The 22229-nt window shown below is 42.2% G+C and overlaps 1 protein-coding gene across 8 annotated transcripts in view; it reads left to right on the forward strand.

Annotated features, from left to right (window-relative positions):
* Window positions 1-6485: 6485 nt before the first annotated feature.
* Window positions 6486-22229, forward strand: part of LOC108425944 (R3H domain-containing protein 1) — a 52104-nt gene continuing 36360 nt past the window's right edge. For 3 of the 8 annotated variants that reach the window (XM_017695031.2, XM_017695035.2, XM_017695036.2), the window contains exon 1: window positions 18550-18855. The gene's annotated coding sequence lies outside the window, so the exon portion shown is untranslated. Of the gene's footprint in view, window positions 6607-18549; window positions 18856-22229 lie in introns of those variants that run through there. The other 5 variants (XM_017695029.2, XM_017695033.2, XM_017695032.2 and 2 more) reach the window with 3 other exon arrangements.

Here is a 22229-nt window from a genome sequence, read left to right on the forward strand (position 1 = left end):
TTCAAAAGTTGAAAAAGAGTGTTTTGATATAAAATGGTTCAATGTATAGACTCAGATCTCTTTTGAGTGGGGGTGATAGGAACCAGGGGTCTCCACGTATGCAAATAAAGCCATTTTATTTACTATCCGCACCCGCACAAGTTTTCACATATAATGTAATGGGAAAATAGTCAAACTTAAAATCATAACACACATTTTACCTCACAATCATCCTCATGTACATTTTGGGGGGGCTTTTGAAGATGGACATCCGGTTCCTATCACCACCACTGTGAACAATTCTGACTCTGTAAGTTTCTCTAGAACACAGCATTTCACACCAAACCACTCTGAACGACTGTATTTAGATCGCAACTACTTATTTATGCAGAATTTTTGATGAATTGGTGAAATTCCCCTTTAAGCTTCCTTGTCAACTTGTCCTACTTGTATCCTGACTGCAGTGAGGACAGAGAAGGATGGATGCCCCTCTTAGGGAGTTGTTCCTTTTGAGTCTTAGTTCCTTTCTTACGCTCTTAGGGAGCTCTTTCTGACACTGTCTCCCTCGACGACGCTCATTAGGAGTTTGGACCAGGATTTCTGGAAAGCTGCTTTGGGAAAATGTCGGTTATAAATCATCCAACATCCTACACACGTAAAACTGGATTGAACTGAACTGTATAGCCTAATTCATACATATCAGACCTCAGCCATGACTATAGCGGACTATATTTAGACATCAAACTGTAATGCTCGGAGCGCTGTTGTCAGATTCGTGTCCTCAGACATGCGATCATGTGTAGCAATGCTTCTGTAGCAGTTCAGATCGGGATTGAAACGTTTCGCTGGCGTGTGAATTTTTTTTTCTCCTTCTTCTGTTTGGTCAAAGGAACAGATCAGATACGTTTGAGACGTGTGAAGGAAATCAGATCTGACAGCCTGCCAGGCGAGCCTCAAAGGCAGATACACACTCTGAAGCTCAGCATAAATACAAACACAATTATACAGTATGCATATAAACATCACATCTTGAACTGTGCCTCATTATAGGACGTATTTAGGTAAAAGAACGTGAAATAAACATCATTCTTTACTGAACACATGTTGGCTGTAGTTCCCGGAATCCGATCTTCATTGAAACTCATGTTTTTCACTTGATGGCCCTTAAAATAAGATGCTAAAATCAGTCCACAGGTGCAGATTAGGGCCTGCATTCATAATGTATCACACTGAGACACACATACAAATTAGTTCAGTAGCACTTTATTTAAAGGCTGCCTACGTGGGAACAAGCATAACCACTGAATAATGTATTTAGGGAGCAAATCCTGAGTATTTATGAACATCTTATGCCGGTAATCACAAGATGACATTATGAAGTCTTATGAAGTGAGTAGCACTGTGTTGAACTAAGAGGCCTTGAAGTGAAGTGGAAATGGTGCTTCATAACAGTGTTATAATTGGAACAAAGGCCTGTCACTTTACAATGTTGTTTATTTCGTAAAATATCTTGTTTTTGTGCGATTACTGGCAAAAGGTGTTCATAAATACCCAAATACTGCTATATAAATGGGTCATTCTCCATTTCGAGGGGAAACACAGGTCACATCACACAAATATTAGCCACAGCTCCAAAAGTCAGTATGTGCATTTACACAGTTGAGCTAAGATTAAATAACACTTTTCCATTTTTCAACATTTGAGAAACCATTTTTCATATAAAACTAGATTTTTAAGAGCTTTACCTTAGGACTTTGTATAAACCAGATTCATGTTTACTTTTTATATCATTAATGTTATACTACATTTCAAAATTATGTATTTTATTTTAAGCATTCATTTCCCACACGGGTGTTATAAGGACTCTTATATTACATTTAAACATAGTATTTCCAGCTCTATTAAGCTGACTCTTTGGGTCGAGGCTCATCGGAGAGGAAGCATCTCAAGGCATGAGAAGGCGAGTCCATACCTGTTCACTATATTTCACTAGTTTATTAATAATTATGTTTGTCAGGTTGCTCATAACTTCTGTTTCACTGGTGCTTTAATGGCTGCGTAACTAAAAATTTCTCAAAATAATTCCAGTTTTTTCACGTTTATTTCTGATTTTAAATAGTTGCACAAGGTCACTTGACCACCAACGAGTCAGCCAATTTCCAAAATCTTCAGTTTTGACCACAGTGTCACCAGAGTCACAGTCACTGGTGTTACACCATATTGATACGACACCTGTGACAGTAAAATATGTTTGGAATTAAGCTCTCGTTTTTTGCATATATGATAATAGGAGATGTCAATGGACATATTAAGATTATTTCATTTTGGGATGAAAACTGAATAGATTTTTTTAAAACTCTGTCCACCTGAACTCCCAATCCAAATGGAGAATGACCCAAATATGCTACACATGTGTTATAAACTACCTATGAAAGGAGCCTTCAAATAAACTTTGTGGAGAAACTTACCGACTTACTGATGGCTTTACAGCGGTGGTGATACAGTGCATCCGGAAAGTATTCACAGCGCTTCACTTTTTCCACATTTTGTTTTGTTACAGCCTTATTCCAAATTGAATTAAATTAATCTTTTTCCTCTAAATTCTACACAAAATACCCCATTGTGACCATGTGAAAAACGTTTTCTCGAGAGTTTTGAAAATTTATTAAAATTAAAAAACAAAGAAATCATATTTACATAAGTATTCACAGCCTTTGCTTAATACTTTGTAGAACCACCTTTGGCAGCAACTACAGCCTCAAGTCTTTTTGAATATGATGCCACAAGCTTGGCACACCTATCTTTAGGCAGTTTTGCCCATTCTTCTTTGCAGTACCTCTGAAGCTCCATCAGGTTGGATGGGAGACGTCTGTGCACAGCCATTTTCAGATCTCTCCAGAGATGTTCAATCGGATTCAAGTCTGGGCTCTGGCTGGGCCACTCCAGGACATTCACAGAGTGGTCCTGAAGCCACTGCTTTGAGATCTTGGCTGTGTGCTTCGGATCGTTGTCCTGCTGAAAAATGAACCGTCGCCCCAGTCTGAGGTCAAGAGCGCTCTGGAGCAGGTTTTTATCCAGGATGTCTCTGTACATTGCGGCATTCATCTTTCCCTCTATCCTGACTAGTCTGCCAGTTCCTGCTGCTGAGAAACATCCCCATAGCATGATGCTGCCACCACCATGCTTGACTGTAGGGATGGTATTGGCCTCGTGATGAGCAGTGCCTGGTTTCCTCCAAACATGACGCCTGGCATTCACACCAAAGAGTTCAATCTTTGTCTCATCAGACCAGAGAATTTTGTTTCTCATGGTCTGAGAGTCCTTCAGGTGCCTTTTTGCAAATTCCAGACGGGCTGCCTTGTGCCTTTTACTAAGGAGTGGCTTTCGCCTGGCCACTCTGCCATACAGGCCTGATTGGTGGATTGCTGCAGAGATGGTTGTCCTTCTGCAAGGTTCTCCTCTCTCCACGGAGGAACGCTGGAGCTCTGACAGAGTGATCATTGGGTTCTTGGTCACCTCCCTGACCAAGGCCCTTCTCCCCCGATCGCTCAATTTAGACGGCCGGCCAGCTCTAGGAAGAGTCCTGGTGGTTCCGAACTTCTTCCATTTACGAATGATGGAGGCCACTGTGCTCATTGGGACCTTCAACGCAGCAGTAATTTTTCTGTATCCTTCCCCAGATTTGTGCCTCGAGACAATTTTGTCTCGGAGGTCTACAGACAATTCCTTTGACTTCATGCTTGGTGTTTGCGCTCTGACATGCAGTCAACTGTGGGACCTTATATAGACAGGTGTGTGCCTTTCCAAATCATGTCCAATCAACCACAGGTGGACTCCATTTAAGCTGTAGAAACATCTCAAGGATGATCAGTGGAAACAGGATGCACCTGAGCTCAATTTTGAGCTTCATGGCAAAGGCTGTGAATACTTATGTAAATATGATTTCTTTGTTTTTTAATTTTAATACATTTTCAAAACTCTCGAGAAAACTTTTTTCACATGGTCACAATGGGGTATTTTGTGTAGAATTTTGAGGAAAAAGATTAATATAATTAAATTTGGAATAAGGCTGTAACAAAACAAAATGTGGAAAAAGTGAAGCGCTGTGAATACTTTCCGGATGCACTGTAGAAACCAGGTGTCACCATGTCTACAACACAAATATAGTCATTTTATTTACTATCCAAAACCACCAATGAACCCACATGTTTTATCTGTATTGTTGATGATGTTATAATGCTGGAAAATAATGTGATGATCTGTAAAAATGAAGGTTTGTTTGGGGACTATTTTGCAACAACATGTATGGGTACATGAGGGGCCCCTACACTGTGAATGGATTTTAAACATACATTTTAGGCCTAATCTTCACAAAACTATTGTGAAACAATGTCCATCAAATAAACTCTTACCAATTATTTTACTGCCATTTAGTCACAGAGATTGTGGCTGTCAAAACAATACCTTGTATTCTCTCTCAATTATGTGCCAGGACAAGGGACAATATTATTGGAAGAATTAGAATTCAGCCAACTTTGTTTTGCACACTGAGGAACGAGACCTCCGCATTTAACCCATCTGTGAAGTCAAGCAAGCACCCACATACATGCACACTAGTGAACACACACACTAGGGGGCAGTGAGCGCACTTGCCCAGAGTGTTAGGCAGCCCTATCCACAACATTTGGGAGCAGTTGGAGTTTAGGTGCCTTGCTCAAAGGACACGTACTGTCCGCCAAGGGGATTGAATCGGCAACCTTCCTGTCACAAGGCTGATTCCCTAAACTCCAGCCCATGACTGTGCTCATAATATTATTATTTAATAAAATATTATTATTATTAAATAATGATGTTATTATTATTCCTCACCCACTCCTGCAGGGTGATGGAGTCAAAACTTAGAAGATATTTTTAAACACGAACAGAAGTCATTACCTTTTGATGGCAAATTACAGAAGACAAGAGTTGTGTCTTTCAAATGATATGAGAAATCGTGCTTCATATGACCAGGAACATGAACTAACAAAGCAAAAAAGGGTCTGTTTTGACAGATTAACTGAATTTATGAATGGATTTATCTGATGTGTGGCTTCATATGCGCGTGTTCTTCTGTAACTCTGACTACATGCGCCGAACAGATTAAAGAATAACATTCCATAAAAAGCCTTTTAAATTGACAGTAAGGAGTGTAACACCAGTGACAAAAACACGGTACCTGTCATCTTTAATTAAATGCACAAAAAAGGTCATTAAGTTGTCACTTATGTGTTTTCATAGAGCCAGTGACTTACATAATAATGTGGTCTAAGTTCAAATGTTGGAAAAAGAAATATATTTTAAGACACCTTGCAATTCCACCGTCAGACATTTCTCATTTCTGTAGAATTCCCTTAAAACGTATTTTAAACTATTCATGGCCGAGAGATACATGCAGGGCATTATGTGGCAAAATTGTCCCTTTTTTCATATTTATGATTATTTTACTATCATCACCATTACATATAAAAAGTACATAATAAAAGTACATAATAAAGTAGGTCACACCAGTGAGTTCAACTAAAAGCTTCATGTTATTTCATGAGAATTTCAAGAAAATTTCCGATGACTGAAACGAGGCAGTGAACTTTTGTGGACCATTTCTGTGTTGATCTTCAGGAAATAGGTAAAAGGAAGTGATGTCATCACTGTGATGTTTATTTCAAAATAAAAGATTTTTGACATGTGGTAACACCAGTGACAATGCCATCAGAATGCCACTTTTATTATGTATTTCATAATACTTATTTGGCACTTTTCAAAGTTACTTACATCATATACTTGATAGTTGTTTATCTTTTTTGAAGTTTAAATGGAAGAAAAACATGTTTTCGACCGCAAAATACAGCACTCACCCTCTACATATGACTGTGGGGACGAGGACGTCTGTGGCACTTGGAATTTAATATAATCGATTTTAAAAATTGCCAAATTGATGGCTCAACAAGGTGTAATTATTTAAACAACATATTGTTTTATTCTAAAATAAAAATGCTATGAAACTCTGCAGAGCCTTTCAAGTGTAACATTTCTGTAAATTCCAGGGACACAAATTTTCCACAGAATGACTTTTAAGCCAAAACTTTATTACAAAACTATCATAAAACAATGTGTCAGAAAACAGGCAGTGTATTCATAAGCATTTCATGCAATAACTGTCTGCTGGCAGATCTCAGAGGCATTAAACTCTTCAGACGTCTGGTTCCTATCACTACCACTGTGAACAATTCTGACTTGGCAAGTTTGTCTAGAGCGGAGCATTTCCACCAAATCACTCTGAATGACTTTGTTTACATCTCAGCCATTTAAGTGTGTGTAATTTTTGAAACGTCGGTGATAGTTCCCCTTTAACCCCCCGATCCTCCTCCAGGTGACCCACGGTGATCAGCGCTGAGCGGTTCAGTGCTGTACCCGGCGCGGCCCTCCGCTCATTGGGTTCCCGCTGAGTGAGCGCCTCTCTCCGGGCTGAGCTCCCTCCGCCTCCGCCTCCGCCTCCGCCCCCAGGTTACCCACTCCAGCTACACCAATGAACGCGGTCTGCTGTGGGTCCACAAAGGAAACAGAAGAATACACACAGATTTAACAGAACCGGTAAGTTTTCGTTTGATTAAATGTCTTCTCGACCGCGGTGCGGAGAACTGTCTGTACTGAAAGAGCCGCTGCTGCTAGAACGTGCTAATGCTAAGCTAAAGCGTTAGCACCCTGCTGTGAAATACAATCAAGCTAACGAGCTATCTAGCTAGACAACCAGCCAGCCAGCCAGCCAGCCGGCCAAGGCCTGGTTAATAATACGCACTCTCCAACGGACTGAACCGGGCCATATCTGCTGTCGGGACAATCACAAAATTAGCCAATAGTGTAATTATATACCTCGGTATGTTTACTTGGCTCTTCTAGTGTGAACTTAGCTTAGCTGAGTAGCCGGTTAGCTAAATTCACCGGCTGCTCTCTGCTTTGCTGCACACTTTAACTCGAGGCCTGAGCTAACTGATATTCAAGTGTGGTTAAAATGCTCGATATCTACACACCGAATACATGAACCGGCTGTTAAAACGTCCGTCAAAACACAAATAACAGAACCACTCGGTTTGTTTGAATTATTCTGTGATTATTGTTTGTTATTTTGGGGGCCTGCGTCAGCTTCTTATTCGAATCTCCCCGTTCCACCTTAAGCGGTGCGGCTGTTGCATTCTCGCGCCCGATGCGCCAGAATGGAACTGCTGCACCATTTAAGGTGGAACGGAAAAATTAAAACAAGAAGCTGTTTACCAGAGGTTTTTCTAACGGTACATGTGGTTAAAATAAGAGTCAGCGTTTCGGAAAGGAGCAAAGTGGTTAGGTTGACATAGAGTGAAGTCATTTGTCGGCTTTAATAAGTTTTCTTCTGAGCTCAGTGTTTATACGAGGCTAGGTAGCATGTTGTGTAGGTACTTTTAGAGTAAAGTTTCAAAGTCATTTAGGGAGCTCTTGGTGCTCGGAATGGAGGTGGTTGCTGATTTACCTGTTATAACCTGCTATTTGTTTTGTTTTATCAATCACAGAGTTTAAGTTGTTTTTCGCAGCAGAAATACAAGTCGACACCAGGCAGAGTGCTTTGGTTTAGTTTATCCGCTTAAAAAGACGGTTCTAAATGGCTTCTTTAGTAAAGGCATTGGTTCTGAGTTCTGCATAGAAACTTTGCATGGTGAAGTAGTTCTTCAGATTGATGGACCACCTATATAGCACAAAAAGGGTTCTTCTGTTGTCACAATGTCAAGCTTGTAACTGTAGAAGAACCCTTTTTGGTGCTGTTATAGTTTTCAAAAAGGTTCGAAATAGAAACTTATACAACACATTCTCTGTCAATCTGAAGAACCATTTCAGCATGAAAAGTACCACAGATAAACATGTATAAAACCCCCCACTTCATTCAGCTTGGCCGCATCAGTCAAGAATTAAGCTGTTGCCTGTTATGGATCTGAAGACGTGACATCTTTGATCCCATTTAATTTCCTTTGTATTTGCTATTACATTTTTTTGGTGTCTCATAGTTGAGGAAAGTAATTACTTTGTTCATGTATGACTGATAGTTAAAGGGGAATTTCATTGATTTATTTATTTTTTTCAGAGTGATTCAGAGTGGTTTGCTCCCTTCTAGAGAAACTTACCACGTCAGAATTGTGCACAGTGGTGGTGATGGGAACCAGACGTCAGTAGAGTGTAAAGGCACTAAAAGCGTTCTCACAGAGGGCTATGAATATGCTACCTGATGCTTGAGACATTGTTTTGGCCTAAAATGTAGTTTTTAAAAGTCTTAGTGGTACATGCAGGGCATTGTAAGTCAAAGGTACCATTTACCATGATCAACATAACATCTATAACTCACAAGGTACATATAGGTTCACTGGTCGTTTTGGATTGTAAATAAAATGGTTATATTGTGTAGATCATCATCATATTAATCCACTCTGAATGACTTTGTTTACATGTCATTGATTGAGTTATGCAGATTGTTTGGTCTTCCACAGTTGAGCTTGACTTAATCAGGCCTACATGTTATTCTCTCATGTACATGGTAATGTGTTATTGCTGTAGTGTTGGGGTTGTGGTGGGCAATATGATATTCCTTTATCCTTGGTGTGGTAAATTGTGTCACAGTACGCTTATCTGACTGTATTATGGGCATCGCCGATAGTTAAAGAACACTGACTAATTATGTTTCATTGCAAAGTGAGTGTAATTAGACCAGTTTAACTGGATCTTGTGCAGCACAGTTTGTAAAATATTGAATAAAGTCACTGTAGGTGTAAGTTTTATTATTATTGTTAAAGTATGTTTTATATGTGGCACAACAGGTTTTTATTGTCTGTTCTGACTAATTAAATCTCAGAAGGCTCAATATCGTGATGCATATTATGTATTATGAATGGATCGTGAAGTAAAGTGATGTTTTTTTGTCATATCACCCACCCTAGCTCGGGCTATTAGTGATTTTATACTAACTGCTCAACTGATAATCTGTGTTGTTAGCCTACAGATACAACACCATCACTGCTGTTCTTTTCGTCATTACAATTACTTTTATTTTCACACAACATGGTTGTGTTGCTAGCTGTCCTTACTGTTGGTCCTGTCAATACAGGCTAAGAGTAACTACAGTGAATTATCTTGTTTTTAATTGAATTAGTAAAGCGTCTGAATCGTTCATACTGGTAGTGTCGTGTTGTAGTCTGTGGAAAGTGAATAATCATTTGAAGAAGAAAGTGGAATTTATTTTTCTTATGCATAGAACGCAGATTTGAGAATTGGATTCCAGATGTAAACATGGACATGTGGAACTTGGAAATTTGGGGAGATTATCAGAAAATACCTGAACATGTTTAACATTTTGTGTATTATACTATGAGAATAATATGTTTGTATTTGTTCTTTTAGCTTAGCGAATGCTGTTCTTTGCAGGAATTGAGGGCATGCGCCTGTGTACATCACAGTGTGCATGGTGTCCAGCCCTTGTTTGTCAGTAAAGGCACATGTGTTTGCTAATGGACTTTGAGGATTAACCAGTAATATTAAAACAGGAACACAGAGTCACTGATACAGATACCACTAGTGCTTTCTTTACATTTCTGAAGGATCGTTCTTCTGACTGCGAAAATATTTCTTATTAAATACTGCAAATGGCAAAATCAAGTAACCTCTGCGTTTGTGTTCTTAGGTGGGGGGTATTTTAATTCATAAACGCTGTGAAAGTGAATCAAAATGAAAGTGAAACTCACTGGAAACCCATTCATTCCTGAGTTCCTGCTGGTGTGGGTTCGTATTGGTTCTCCTCTTCTTTAATCATGCGCACCCTCTTCTTTAACCTGCTAAATGTGAGCAAGGAAGTGATTGGGAGTACATTTGTTCATTCATTTGTAAATTTAATTTTATGACTGAAGCATTTTTGGAGATATTACAGTCTCAGTAAAGTGAAAAAGAGAACGTAGACCTTTCTTATAGATTGGTTTGCTTTTTGTTGTAGATGCTATGCTGTCACTGCCATTGATGGTGGCTTTATTTTCCCTCACTGCTCCATTGCAAAACAGAGGACATTCGATTTCATGCCATCATGTGATACATAGGTACATCGCTTTCACCTTTGGATGACCGGTTAACTTTCCGATCCTCTCTTTACTGGCTGTTCACATGTAACTGTGACCTAGCAATGTGAAAGTACTCCTGGCACAGCATGCATACCTTAAGTCAACCCAAAATTAAAATGGAATTATTAAGCATGATTCATCACATTATACAACTTAAAAGACTTAAAAAAAATTATTTGCCTTCAAAATCAAATGACTTTTTGCCTTTCTCACCTCTAAAACAACTTCTGATTTCATATTATGTCATTGCGCACCAGAAGGCAGGGGGAAAATAGTTTTAACCTATAATGTCATGTTGTCCACCACCCTCGCTTAACACGGAGAGAAATGTGCAGCTAGTTCAGAGACCCTACCTGATGCTGTGTTTTATAGAATGTGGGTGGAAAATGCATTATGCATTTCCAGTTCACACTGCCTTTAAAGAAATACAGTTTTTGCTACCACTTGTTTAGGATTAGGCCTTTTTGATGGCTCTAAGCTACTAGCTGCTGTTGCTGTCAGGTCCCCTTAATGGGGACATGAGTTTGTGTAGTCGAACTGCTACATTACCGCCTTTTGCCTCCTGCACTAAGGAACCGTACGCTAATGCGTTGCGACACCCATCTACTCAAGGGCTTTAAGCCAATTTGCGGAGCACTCTACCAACACAAGGTGTTAAAACAAGTGCAGTCATCGTCCTCTCGCTTGCAAATGAAACGGGACTAAACAACCATGTGTGCGGTCTCAGAGAAGTCTTATCGTTGCAACGGCCGACGTCATTATCTTACACCGCGGGGGGAAAAATGTGGAGGAGAGTAAGATAACCTATTTAACCACACCTGTGTGTCTCCTTGTCTGTAGTTTTATCCTTGCCAGGTCTGTCAAGCCATCTAATCGCATTATAACTGATCTTATCCGCAATATTGTTCTGCAATCTTCTCGTTTCTTTGGCCTGTATCTGTCAGTGGGGAATATTAATAGCGCCGGGGTGATGTATGAGCTCTGGTGAAGAGTGAGCAAATGTAGATGTACATCACCCCTAGGATGTACTCACCTGAGAGTAACAAGCCCCAGGAGGCCTTTTGTTAAAATACCACGCCACCTGTTTTCAGTTTTGTACTGGCTAATTTTAGTCTTGAACCACCTCTTGGTATCATCACTGCGTTATAGTGAAGCTCTTAATCACTTTCTATGCTGAGCGTTGGACTTGTGATGTTGAGCTTGCTGGGTAACTGGGGAAAGTAGCTTGGATAATATTGCATTGTGTCATAGCAGAAAGCAGCCTTTGGCCTTCATTGACTAAACACATGTTGATTGTGATCTCCTGAGGTTGCACTGTTGACGTTTTCAGCTTGCTTGTCAAGTTTGGTATCATGGAGGATCATGCATCCGTCTTGGATTTCTTGCCAAAGTGTGGGCTCTGTTTTTCATTTTTCTTTGTGGTTTTACAAAAAAAGAAGCGTTCCCTCCTTTATAGTCCTTGAAAGTCTTCTACCACAGCGCCCCGAGAAAGTGATCTGTTGTCTTGCGTGTGTGCTGTCTTTGCTGCTATGGAAATGTAACCATGATGAGACAAATGCTCAGTGATTTCTATGAGCTGGAGGCACTGTATCCTTAGTTTTTCCCCCACCTTTTTCCACTGCCATCCATTAGAGCAACTCCCTTCCCCATCTCTATGAAATATCTGACACCTGAGATTTGTCAAGCTCTTCCTTTGACACAGGAGGTGGCTTTATCCGTCCACCGATGCTCTGACCGTACCTCAGGTTTAAAACCATTACCGGCTCACCCCCATCAGTCTTCGGTGTCTTCGAAACGCTAGCGCCATCCGGAGCCATCCGTCACCAGAACGGGTCATGGCGTCAATCAGATTTCCCATACATTACAGCTTTGCCTCTGAGGTTTGCGAGGGAAATAATCTTGCACAGTTTGTGGACTTCTAGCTGGAAGGAAACTTACTTTGATGAATTTACTTGATGGAAATGCTCAAAATTAGCACTGAAACTTGGAGGGCAAGCCGGGGCTCCTGGTAAACTAATCCGAGTCCTTGCTTGTGTCCACTTTTTGCTTGCGGTGTGGCCTCCCTCCCCACTGCGTCCTCGTGTAGTTTGCGAACCAGGCAGGGGGTCTGCCAGATTCTGTCAAATCAAGGTAGAGGTCGACGCCTAGGACGAGGGCTGACCTAATTAGAATACGCGCTGGCAGCATCTCCGATCCATTTCCCACACTCCCTGAAGTAGAAGTGCCCGCCCTTCATTTGCATACGTTGCACAGTGCGTGCCGCTGAGCGCCCCAGTTGCAGCGAGATCTCACCCTGACACAGATCCAGGTCCTCTGAGCCAGGCTTTGCAGATATTGGTTTGCAGATGATGAGATCTCTGCTCGTTTTCTTTTTAATTGCAGAAGATCTCTAGAAAGCGTTTGTAATGATTCCCCTATTCCACTTCTAGTCTTGACAGACTTTGTCTGAGAAGATTTGCATGTTGAGGTGAATGAAACGCAGTGGCTCAGTAGTGCACTTAAAACACTGTTGCCCCTTCTCCGCTCAGGTTCATGTCCTTGCAAAGAAAGGTCAATCCCTTCAGAACTATCTCTCTCTCAGGCAACCTAGAAAAAGATGGTAAGATGCAGGCACTGTATTAAGCTTTAGTCTAAAGTATCAGTCTTGACTTGCAGTATGCAGTCTTCAGTCCCTAATGATGAGCGCTGACCTGACTCCTCATTCGCTGTGTTTGTTTATGAAGTCAATGGATGCTGAGCTGCTTATTTATTTTAGAGCCAGGTGAAGGGAGGAAGAGAGGGCTCAGTGAAAGCAGCCATTGCTAAGAAGCACATAATAAGCTTAGTTTTTAGGTGCTCAGGTCTCCACTGAGAGGCAGTCATACTGCACTGCTCCCCAAGAGACTCTTGGTCATTTGGAAGCAGGAGCCTATTAGAAGGCCCCGCTGTGTTAAGTCTGAAGGATTTGTGCAGCCTAACAGTTCTTTAGACCACTGGACATTGGAGCTCCAGTGTCGCTCAATATGGAAAATGTCATGTCATTTCTTTCGTCAGATTGCTGGCGATTGATTCTGACAATTAACTGCCTTGTATCTAATGACAGCTTTCTCACTCTCTGTAATTGCATCTCTTGTTACTAATGCTCAGTGATTTTGTGAAACAAAAACAAGGTAATTATCATTAAGCGGGTTGTTCAGGCCTCTTCAGATCTTTTGCTAGGTAATAGATTGGAACTGAAATAAGGGAGTTCACAGCTTTCTGGGATGGGGGGGGAACGTCTGCACCATTTTAATTGCTCTTCTGCTGGTCCATATGCACAGTTGTCATCTCCCTCCTCCCTTTGGTTATCTAACTGACTGATCTAATTCAGATACATGTCTGGATCAGGGACTTGAGAGCAAAATTGGGTGCCTTCGCTATAAAAGTAACGAAGAAAGACCATGGCATGTTGAATGTGTGGGGCGGATATGGCCAAAACAAATACCATGCAGACCTCGGAACGATAAGGCCTGGCTGACCACAGTCATGTTTCAGTTGATGGAGCTACTTAGCTGGGAAATTTCTGGTCGTAATTCAACAGTGAGAAGCCTCTGCTGGACCAGAACGTGTCAGAACCGAAATGCTAGCAAACCCGCGGCAGTGAGGCATGCATTAACCGGCCGTATTGCCAGCAATTTCGTTTCCCTTCTCCTGCACCCCACCTGTCCTTTGCCACTGCAGGAGTGTGTCACGATGAAGAGTAACGGTGTCGCCGTGCAGTGACACATCCTGAACCAGAGCTGGCTCTGCAGAGCAGTATCCTTCCCCTGCTCTAATGAGGATGGAACAGTGTCCACAGGAGCTCTGTCACGTTCCTCACCGCAGAGTGAAGAAGGCTCCTCTCTTTCTCTCCCCCAAGGGACCTCATTAGGATTTTTTTTTACCAGTGTCTGTGTAGGAATCGGGACGTCCTTAGGGGAAAATGTAAATAAACGCATTTGTCACTTACACCCCCACCATCCACCCCCCCTCCCCAAAACACTTCCCCCCTTTTTTTCATCGAAGAAGAAAAATTGCATTGCGAGGCTTAATTAGTAAGCACTGGCATTACGCTTTCTTTATTATGTAAATGAATCGGTCGAGTACTTGGAAGTGTTGTCTCCCAAGCTTTGTGCCAGGTGTTTCCTGACTGAATGCTGGGAGCGGACGTTTCCCCCTCCCTTCTTCTTGATGCTAAAGAAAAAGACAACTGTACTGTGAAATCGTAGGACAAGCTATAATTATTTGACAGATTTTTTTCTCTGCTTCCCCTCCTCCCCTCCAATCTGCAGCTTTAGAGCTGGAGAGACATGAGTGACAGGGCCACTTTGATTTCCTTTGTTGCCGCTCAGCAGAGAAAGTGGCTGATGATTTTTCAGAACGAAGCTGCGGCTGCTCCGCTTATCATTCACATGCTCTGCCCCACCCCCATTCCTTGGGAACCATCCTAGGGCGAAAGGCAAAGAACTTCCGTCACACAAATCCGGGAGCAAGGATTTGTCCTAAGGCCCAGATTTGGGTAGGCACAGCTCTTGAGGGTGTTAGCAGCTGATTAATATTGAAAAACTGTGAGTCGCCTTTCTTAGCAGTGGGTTAACAGGTCATGGCAGTTTTATGAGGTGAGGTGTTGGTTCTTAATCCTCTCCACCTGCCTCCTCAGTCCCCCCACCACCATCGCTAGGACTGTGGCCTGGTGTTGTGGAACACTAGGAAAGGATTATTACCTGGAAATTGACAGGGCCTGAGGCAAAAAGGTGATAATCCCACCTTTGTTTGGGGCTCTTTTTTTCCTCCCTTGAGAATGATTAATGATTTAGAGATCTAGTCTTTGTGTGGAGCTGCATTTTACCCGAGCAAGGACGATGGGCTCCTCACTTGAGAGCATGTGGTTGTTTTTTGTTCTTTAGAACATAGAACCGGGCCTACTAATGATAGTGGGATATACGTTTTTTTTTGTGTATAGAGGCTTGGGATGCACTGATCTGGCTTTCTTCCTCTGACACAAGTTTTGATATCTGTACTCAGGATATCTGCTGATATGAGTATTGATCTGATACCAGTGCTTAAGGCAACTTATGTTTTGTAGTTGCAAAGTGCACAGGGTGTAGGCCAATGTACAATAAAACAGATGGTTGTACACCAGAAATCGTTTTAGGATTGAACAAATAATGTTCTAGGAGTTTTTTTAAATTGCAGTACTATGAATTAAATGACCATAACTTTGAAAGCTGTATCAATTGTGACAGGTCACTTCTGTCTGATATCCGATCCATTTAGTAAGGCTAGAATCAGTACCAGTCCAGTTTGTCTGATTGGGGCATCACTGATCTTGTCAGTGTTTGCTGTCACTAGTTCAGAAGTGAGGATTTTTACGTGGAAACAATATACAGGGTGATTCAAAAAGATTCATCCGATTTCAAAGCGACATATTTTTTACAATAGTGAGGCACCTAGGAACCAATCACATACCAATTGAAAGAGTCATAGAGTTTCTGACTGTCAGTGGAAGACGGCTCCCTTCCCTCTGCGAAGAGATGGAGACCCCTGTGCAGAAAGTGTCTTATGTTCTCCACTTTGATAAGTGAATCCGTCATAACTGTGCAGTGTGATTTGTCAGCAGTGACCCTCCAACAGCTCAGAGCGTTCGTCGTTGGTTCCACAACACTGAATGATCTCCGAAATCGCATTGAAAGAGCTGTGAGTGCAGCAACACTCAACATGCTCAGTCCTATATGGGATGAGTTTGACTATGGCGTGGATGTTAAAACTGGAGGAGGTTCATATTGAGCTCTCGTAAAATTAATCAACTATATGCTCATTTAAACCATTTACAGTTTACTGCATTCATCTGTAATGATTTACAAGTGAAATGAATCAGTTTGAAATCAGATGAATGTTTTTAAATCAGCTTGTAGAACCAGAATTAGCAAACAAGTTTACTCTTAACCATCTTTTTAAGGAGTCAGCAAGCTAAAATCATTTTTGCTGATCTACAGTCTAGACTCATGCTCCTCAATCTTTGGTCTTGAATTTTGCCTGGCTGTATAAGGCAGTGATTTATTTACATCATGTTTTAAACGTGGCGTATGGTGCTGTCTCATATGTGGTTGTGTAGCTGTCACCAGCTGTTCCCCTTCTTCTTGAATAAGTCCTGCCTCATAGAGGGTGCAACGACTTATCATTCATTATTTTGACTAAGAGTTAGGGTTACAGAAACATTTGGCCTTAAGCTGAGACATTCATGATTACCTATTCAACAATACCTCCACTGATTTATGATCAGTACTTTATTATTTCATGCATGCAGGGCAATTGTTGACATGTTCTTTCTAATAGAATATCTAAGAGAATCATTTTCCTTTGGGAAGCAGGCAAACGCAATTAATGGGAAGTTGTGGTCCTCTGAGTTAGCTCCTCATGCTGGAAGGACTACTGGGTTACCAAGCCTTGGTACTCATGCAGTATTATCAAGATGAGAGAACTGCAAGCTGGATAGTGTCACAACTTGCTTCCCTAACCTACTGCCTACTCTTTATGAAGCTTATCTGTGTCCATTACTATCCTGTCTTGTAGCACGTTTAACTAGGTATCTTTAGACGTGTTCAAAGTTGTCTGGGCTGATGTTTTAGAAAATCTCTTTTTTAGCATCCCAGAAGGTGCTAGCTGTAACCGTGTTAATGTGCTGACAAATTGAGCGTCAAAGTGCTCATGTACTCGTTCGTCGTCGCCCCCCCCCCCCCCCACAGAGGTCGTGCCACAGTTGCCGACAACAGCTCTGCCCATGCGCCCTGATACGTTGACGCCTCATGCTTGCTCTTGCGTCGTTCACACCTCTGCCTGTCAATCTGCTCTCACCATCCAAGCTTGAGTAATAATCCTCAGAGGATCTTTCGACAACAGCCCATGTCAATTTGACTGCTGCTGCTACTTTTTGAACAATTACCAATGCAGGGTCTGGCCCAGTTGCGTTTTTTTTAACACATCCCAAGGCAGAAGCGTCGCAAAGCAGGTTGTCAGAGTGACTACCTCCAGCATGTTCGAAGCGTTGCATTATTAAGGCTGTGTGTAGCGCTTGCGTCTTGCGTTTTCAGGCGTTTACTGTAATTATCAAAGGTGGGATTTAATCTAAGACTCAAGGCTGCCTGCACTAATTCAGCAATAAAATGGCATGGAAAGCTTTGGCGGCAAGGAGGGAGAACAATACCACCCCCCCTCTCCCTTCTTAGCCATTCAAGTGAGTCTTAGAACTTTCTCATCATCTGCTTATTACAGGGATATCCGCGGCTGTGTTATTGCCAGACGTGATCTCTGCGCATCCTCGATTTCGAGCGGCGTCTCGGAATAATGTAAACAAATTTAATGAACGCGCCGCTCTCCCCGTGCCTCCACGTCAAGGCTGCGAAACGCTTTATTGCAAACGGGTGTCATCAGTGGAGGTGCATTCATTTGCCGCCGCGGTTCCCATAATTGTCTTAGGACTGGCTGACGTGTGCCTGCCCTCCTGACCCCCTGCTTCAAAACGCAGACCGATCAAAGGAGGAAGGCTCCAACCTATTCCTCCTTGTGAGTTATGGTAGCTCGCAGACGGAATGGCAATAACTTAAGCGGTTGAGGAAAAGAAGAGGTGCAAGTCTCATGCCTCAGATTGAGCTCATCATTATGAGGCCTGGGGTAAAAACAGGAACATTGCGTCATGATTCCTGCACGCTGTTGATGTTTTTAGCACATTATCTATTAGTTTTTTTTTCTCGCTCCAAATATCCAAAGACTTTGTAAACTTTGAGTCACATTTTTTTTGGTTTTAATGCTCAGACAAATGGATTCCAAGCTTGTGATGTTCTGAACACCCTCGTTTTCTTTGAAAAGGGGGAGAGAGTTATCATTTAGTTTCTTCTCCTTTGAAATCGTTGCTTTTGTCTTGTGTTTTGAGCCACTGGGTCCCTCTTCAGCATCAACTTTGCTGTGATCACAAAGGGACCTGCAGCTGAGAAAACACAATTCACACATAAAAGGCTTTTTAAGCGATCAATGTTCAGATTAAAAAGGATTTTCAGAATTAATTGATTTGAAATGAATTAGAGGCAAAGCTCAAGAGTGCACCCCTCTCCCTGTCTCCTGTGCCTGGAAACGGAAATTTCGCATCCCCCACTGACCCCCTGCATAAGGATGCTGTGTGATCATGTGCGCCTCAGCCTCCACTACTTTCCCTTCCAACATACTCTCTCTCTCATAGATGCACACCCTAAGTTAGGATATGGTTCTGCAGGTTGGTTTTGAGGGGGGGGTGGGAAGGTACGCCACCCACCGCTCTTCCTGACGCCCCAGGGTTGGGGCTGTTTCGCTAATGAAGAGCTCAATTTAGCCAGTGACGCGGCGCGAGCAGAGCCGCGCGCTCTGACTGGCTGAGGATGCCGCTGACATCACGCAGCCCAGCCGTTGATTTGCCGCTGTCTCCGAGGCTCCGGAGGCGAGAGTCTCAGCCATGGGCTCTGGCACTTAGGCGCAGACGGAGCTTGCGCTGCAGAAAGAGAAAGAGAGGGACGGAGAGTACGAGAGAGAAAGAGAGAGTGAGCGTGAGAGTGAGTGAGAGAGAGAGTGAGAGAAGGGGGGCTGCTTTTGGGAGCTTTGCTCAACGCAGCAACTACCACAGCCAATGCAGCCGCTGGTACTATGGAAACTAAACCTCTGACCAATGGAAATAATGGAGGCTACGATGTGGCAGGTGAGTGTACGCTGGAACAGGTACGCTGGATGCAGTGAACATGAAGTGCAGCAATTTGTTGTTTTTGTCTATATAACATCATACGAAAGAACTTAGATTTGCGTTCTTAACTCTTGATGCACGGTTTGCTGGGTTGAATGATGATCTGTTAATGTGTTGGAAAGATCTGACAAACGTTTCATGAGGAGTTATAGTTGTTTGTCCTTTAGACTTGTATTCGGGATTTTGTCCTTCATTGTCTTCTCTTAGAAAGCTTTAACACTTTCACACCGCTCGCAGTTTCAATAAGGGGTCAAAAGTGTCCGTATTCTCCCCCACTGAGGGCTTTTGATGTCCCCTGAATGGCTCCCTTGCACCATCACCAAGCTGTTCTGCTAGTCCCGAAATCCTCTGTGCCGCACTAGGACAGAGTTGTTCTCGAACGATGCCGCAAGATGTGTATTTTTCCTTGTGTCTATCAAGAACTGTTGAATTTATAACGTAGCCAGGTCGCTGAATTGGTGATTTTCTTAGAATGAAGGAGTTCACAGGAGGGTGTGAATTATTGGGCTGTGGACGTAAGGTAGAGCTGATTTCCTACCACGCAGGTGAGATCAGGACATCTTTTTACAGTTTGTAAAAGTATTGAGTGGGTGACGAGTCCCTAATCATGTTTTGTCTGTTTAATGTACTTACTTTGCAGTTTCATTTGGTGCAAATGGCTGACTACAGATTTTAAAGCACACCTTTCTTAATTAAATCAGTAATTTACTTGTTTGCCTGTTTATTACTCTTTTAAAAGTTTTGTAGTAGAGTTATTTATTTTTTATTTTTTTGGGTGAAAGGCATCATCAGGACTTTAATGGTTATAGTATTTTTTTTTTTCACGTGATCCACACAATTCAGTTTTACTTAATGGTGCAGGCTTATATCTTGGTGCTATTACTGGTTTGTTAATCTAATAACTTTATTAATGTTACATTTCTATTCTAGCCTATTCCCAGTGTTTGTGTGGCTGCTTATTGGTAAATCAGGAGACAGATGGTGGTGGCGGTTGCTCACAGACGGCAGCAGTGAGAAGCTTCTTCAGAACGGCATCCAAGTGATGATTTCCTCTCTGTTTCACCCGAGCTGTAGGGGATGTAGCACAGACCCAGCGCACAGCCCACCACTTTGGGTTTGTAGGACTAAAAGCCCAGACTGAAGGATTTCAGTTGCTAAACCAGTTCTAATTTATATTCATTGATAAAATCCTTCCTAAATCAATTTACTTGGTGATGGTCTTAAATCCATATTATGAATAAACTAATTAAACACCCAGAGTGAAATGTTTGCCATGCTCAAAAATGAGTTGCCCTTTTTAGATTCTTTTCTTTTTTTTTTTCTTTTCTTCATTTTGCATTTTTATTGCACCGGTACTCCAGCCACAATTGGTATTCCACTCCAATAGGAGCCACTGCCAATCATCCGAATATAATTGGCTGTGAAATAATAATAGTCCAACAGCGCTGATGGGGATTATATTAATAAGGCTGCCGCCTTCGCGAGCGTGTGTGTCTGTGAGAGAGGAGCAAGTGCCGAAAATCTCAGTAGATATTGCACTGATGTGATGGGGCGTATAGTCAGTGCTTTGCATTTCCCGATGAAATTGAATGACGTCTCTTTCTAGGTTTTGATAACCCAAATTTTCATACATTTTACGTGCTTTTTGCCATTGAGTTCTTTTGTGTTTCAAATCTGCTTCTTTTTTTTTGTTGTTTTGTTTAGTTTTTGTTTATTACGACAGGTTGTATTGCGTCTGGAAGTGATGTTTTTCTTCATTTGTACTTCACTTCAGAGTAAAATGTCCAAATTGACAACAGTGATGTCACTTGTGCAAAATCAACGTATAATGAGTGCAGTCAGTGGCGCAATAACCGCCCTGACACTTGTCTCATTTTACAAACGGCAGGTATCACAAACAGCTTATTTATCTACGATGACAAAATCAATACACCACGCTGACACCAGTGCCGATGTCATTTGTATCTCCAGAGATTCATTCCAGGCTGTTGAAGTAACATTAGCAGGCAAGGATTCTTGAGCAGCCAGGCACCCACATTCCTTTCTTCATGTACGCACTCAAACTGGTACTGTCGCTCAGTCGGTCACAGACTGGAGTTCAGATTGATTACGCTATTCCCGAACACTCAAAACTGCATGCTCCTTCTTTTCTTTCTTTTTCTTTTTTTTTTTCTTCTCTTCTCTTCTCCCCAGATTCATTTTTCTCTATTTCTCTTGTTAGCAGTTCCCAATGCTGTTGGCTGTGATGCACTAAATAGCTACAAGTCTGTTTCAAAAGCCGCTGCTGTCTCGTTTTGGCTGGCACACACCGGCCAATTAGCTCTAAATGTGGACACGGCTCTTGCAGCTGCTTTCCAGACCCCAGAAAACGGTTCCTTTTCTTGGAGAGAGATGAGAAGCTCCTTAGGAAAGAAAGAAGCCCGGTTGTTGACTAGCTTATTTTTTTGTGTGAAAAAGATTATTTTTTGTTTGTTTTTGTTTGTATTTATTCATTAAAAGACCCTGTTGTTTTTAATAAGTAAGTTTATTGGCCATAAATTTGAAAGTGTGCACATCAGCTGACTTGGGGAACCACACCTTAAGGTCTGCGGCATTTTGCGTCAAAGTCAGTTTTTCAGCATTTTTTTCCAGTTGGCCTTCCAAATGGTTTCGCTGTGCAGAGATGTCTTTTTTGCTGACTTTATTTTCTTTGTTAATGTTTTTGTTTGTATTTTGGGTAGAACTTATCCATGCCTTTTCTGCCGCTGCTCACGCGGTACTGTGGTCTTCTGGTAGTTCTAGCAAGCCCTTGGCACCGTCGGCCCTCACAGTGTCCTGCGTTCTTTACTTTAGATGCTAGCAAGTCCGGTGCGGGGGAGTTGGGAGCTAAGGGTCAGGCCAGCGTGGGCAATTTTGGCTTTTCTGTGCACTTCGTCTGCTGTAAAGCACCGGAGAGGGGAAATGAGTGGAGAGCGAACAGCAGCGAACCTTCTGCACTCTGAAATGCTAGAACAGCCCTTCTCCGTTCCGCATTCAGATCCAAATTGCCTTCGAGTGGTGTGTTTAGAGAGCTGGAGAGTGAAAATATGCAGAGTGGCTTGCCGGGTGATTGTCAGAGGCTTCTTTGCCCCTGACCCGCCGTGTCGGGAGTTTTGTAGAATGCATTTTTGAAGGATGCGGAGGGCTGAGCTAGCTGTCACTCCTCTCGGTGCCCAGACGGCACGGCCTCAGAGAGAAAGAGAGTATGAGCGTAAGAGCTCTGTGGAGCAGAGTGTTTGACAGCTACGTTGCACCACATGATTCTCAGAGGGTTAGCATGAAGGCAGAGTATGTGCGTGTGTGCGGGTGTCTGT

Source organism: Pygocentrus nattereri, chromosome 6 (assembly GCF_015220715.1).
Source record: "Pygocentrus nattereri isolate fPygNat1 chromosome 6, fPygNat1.pri, whole genome shotgun sequence".
NCBI lineage: Eukaryota > Metazoa > Chordata > Actinopteri > Characiformes > Serrasalmidae > Pygocentrus > Pygocentrus nattereri.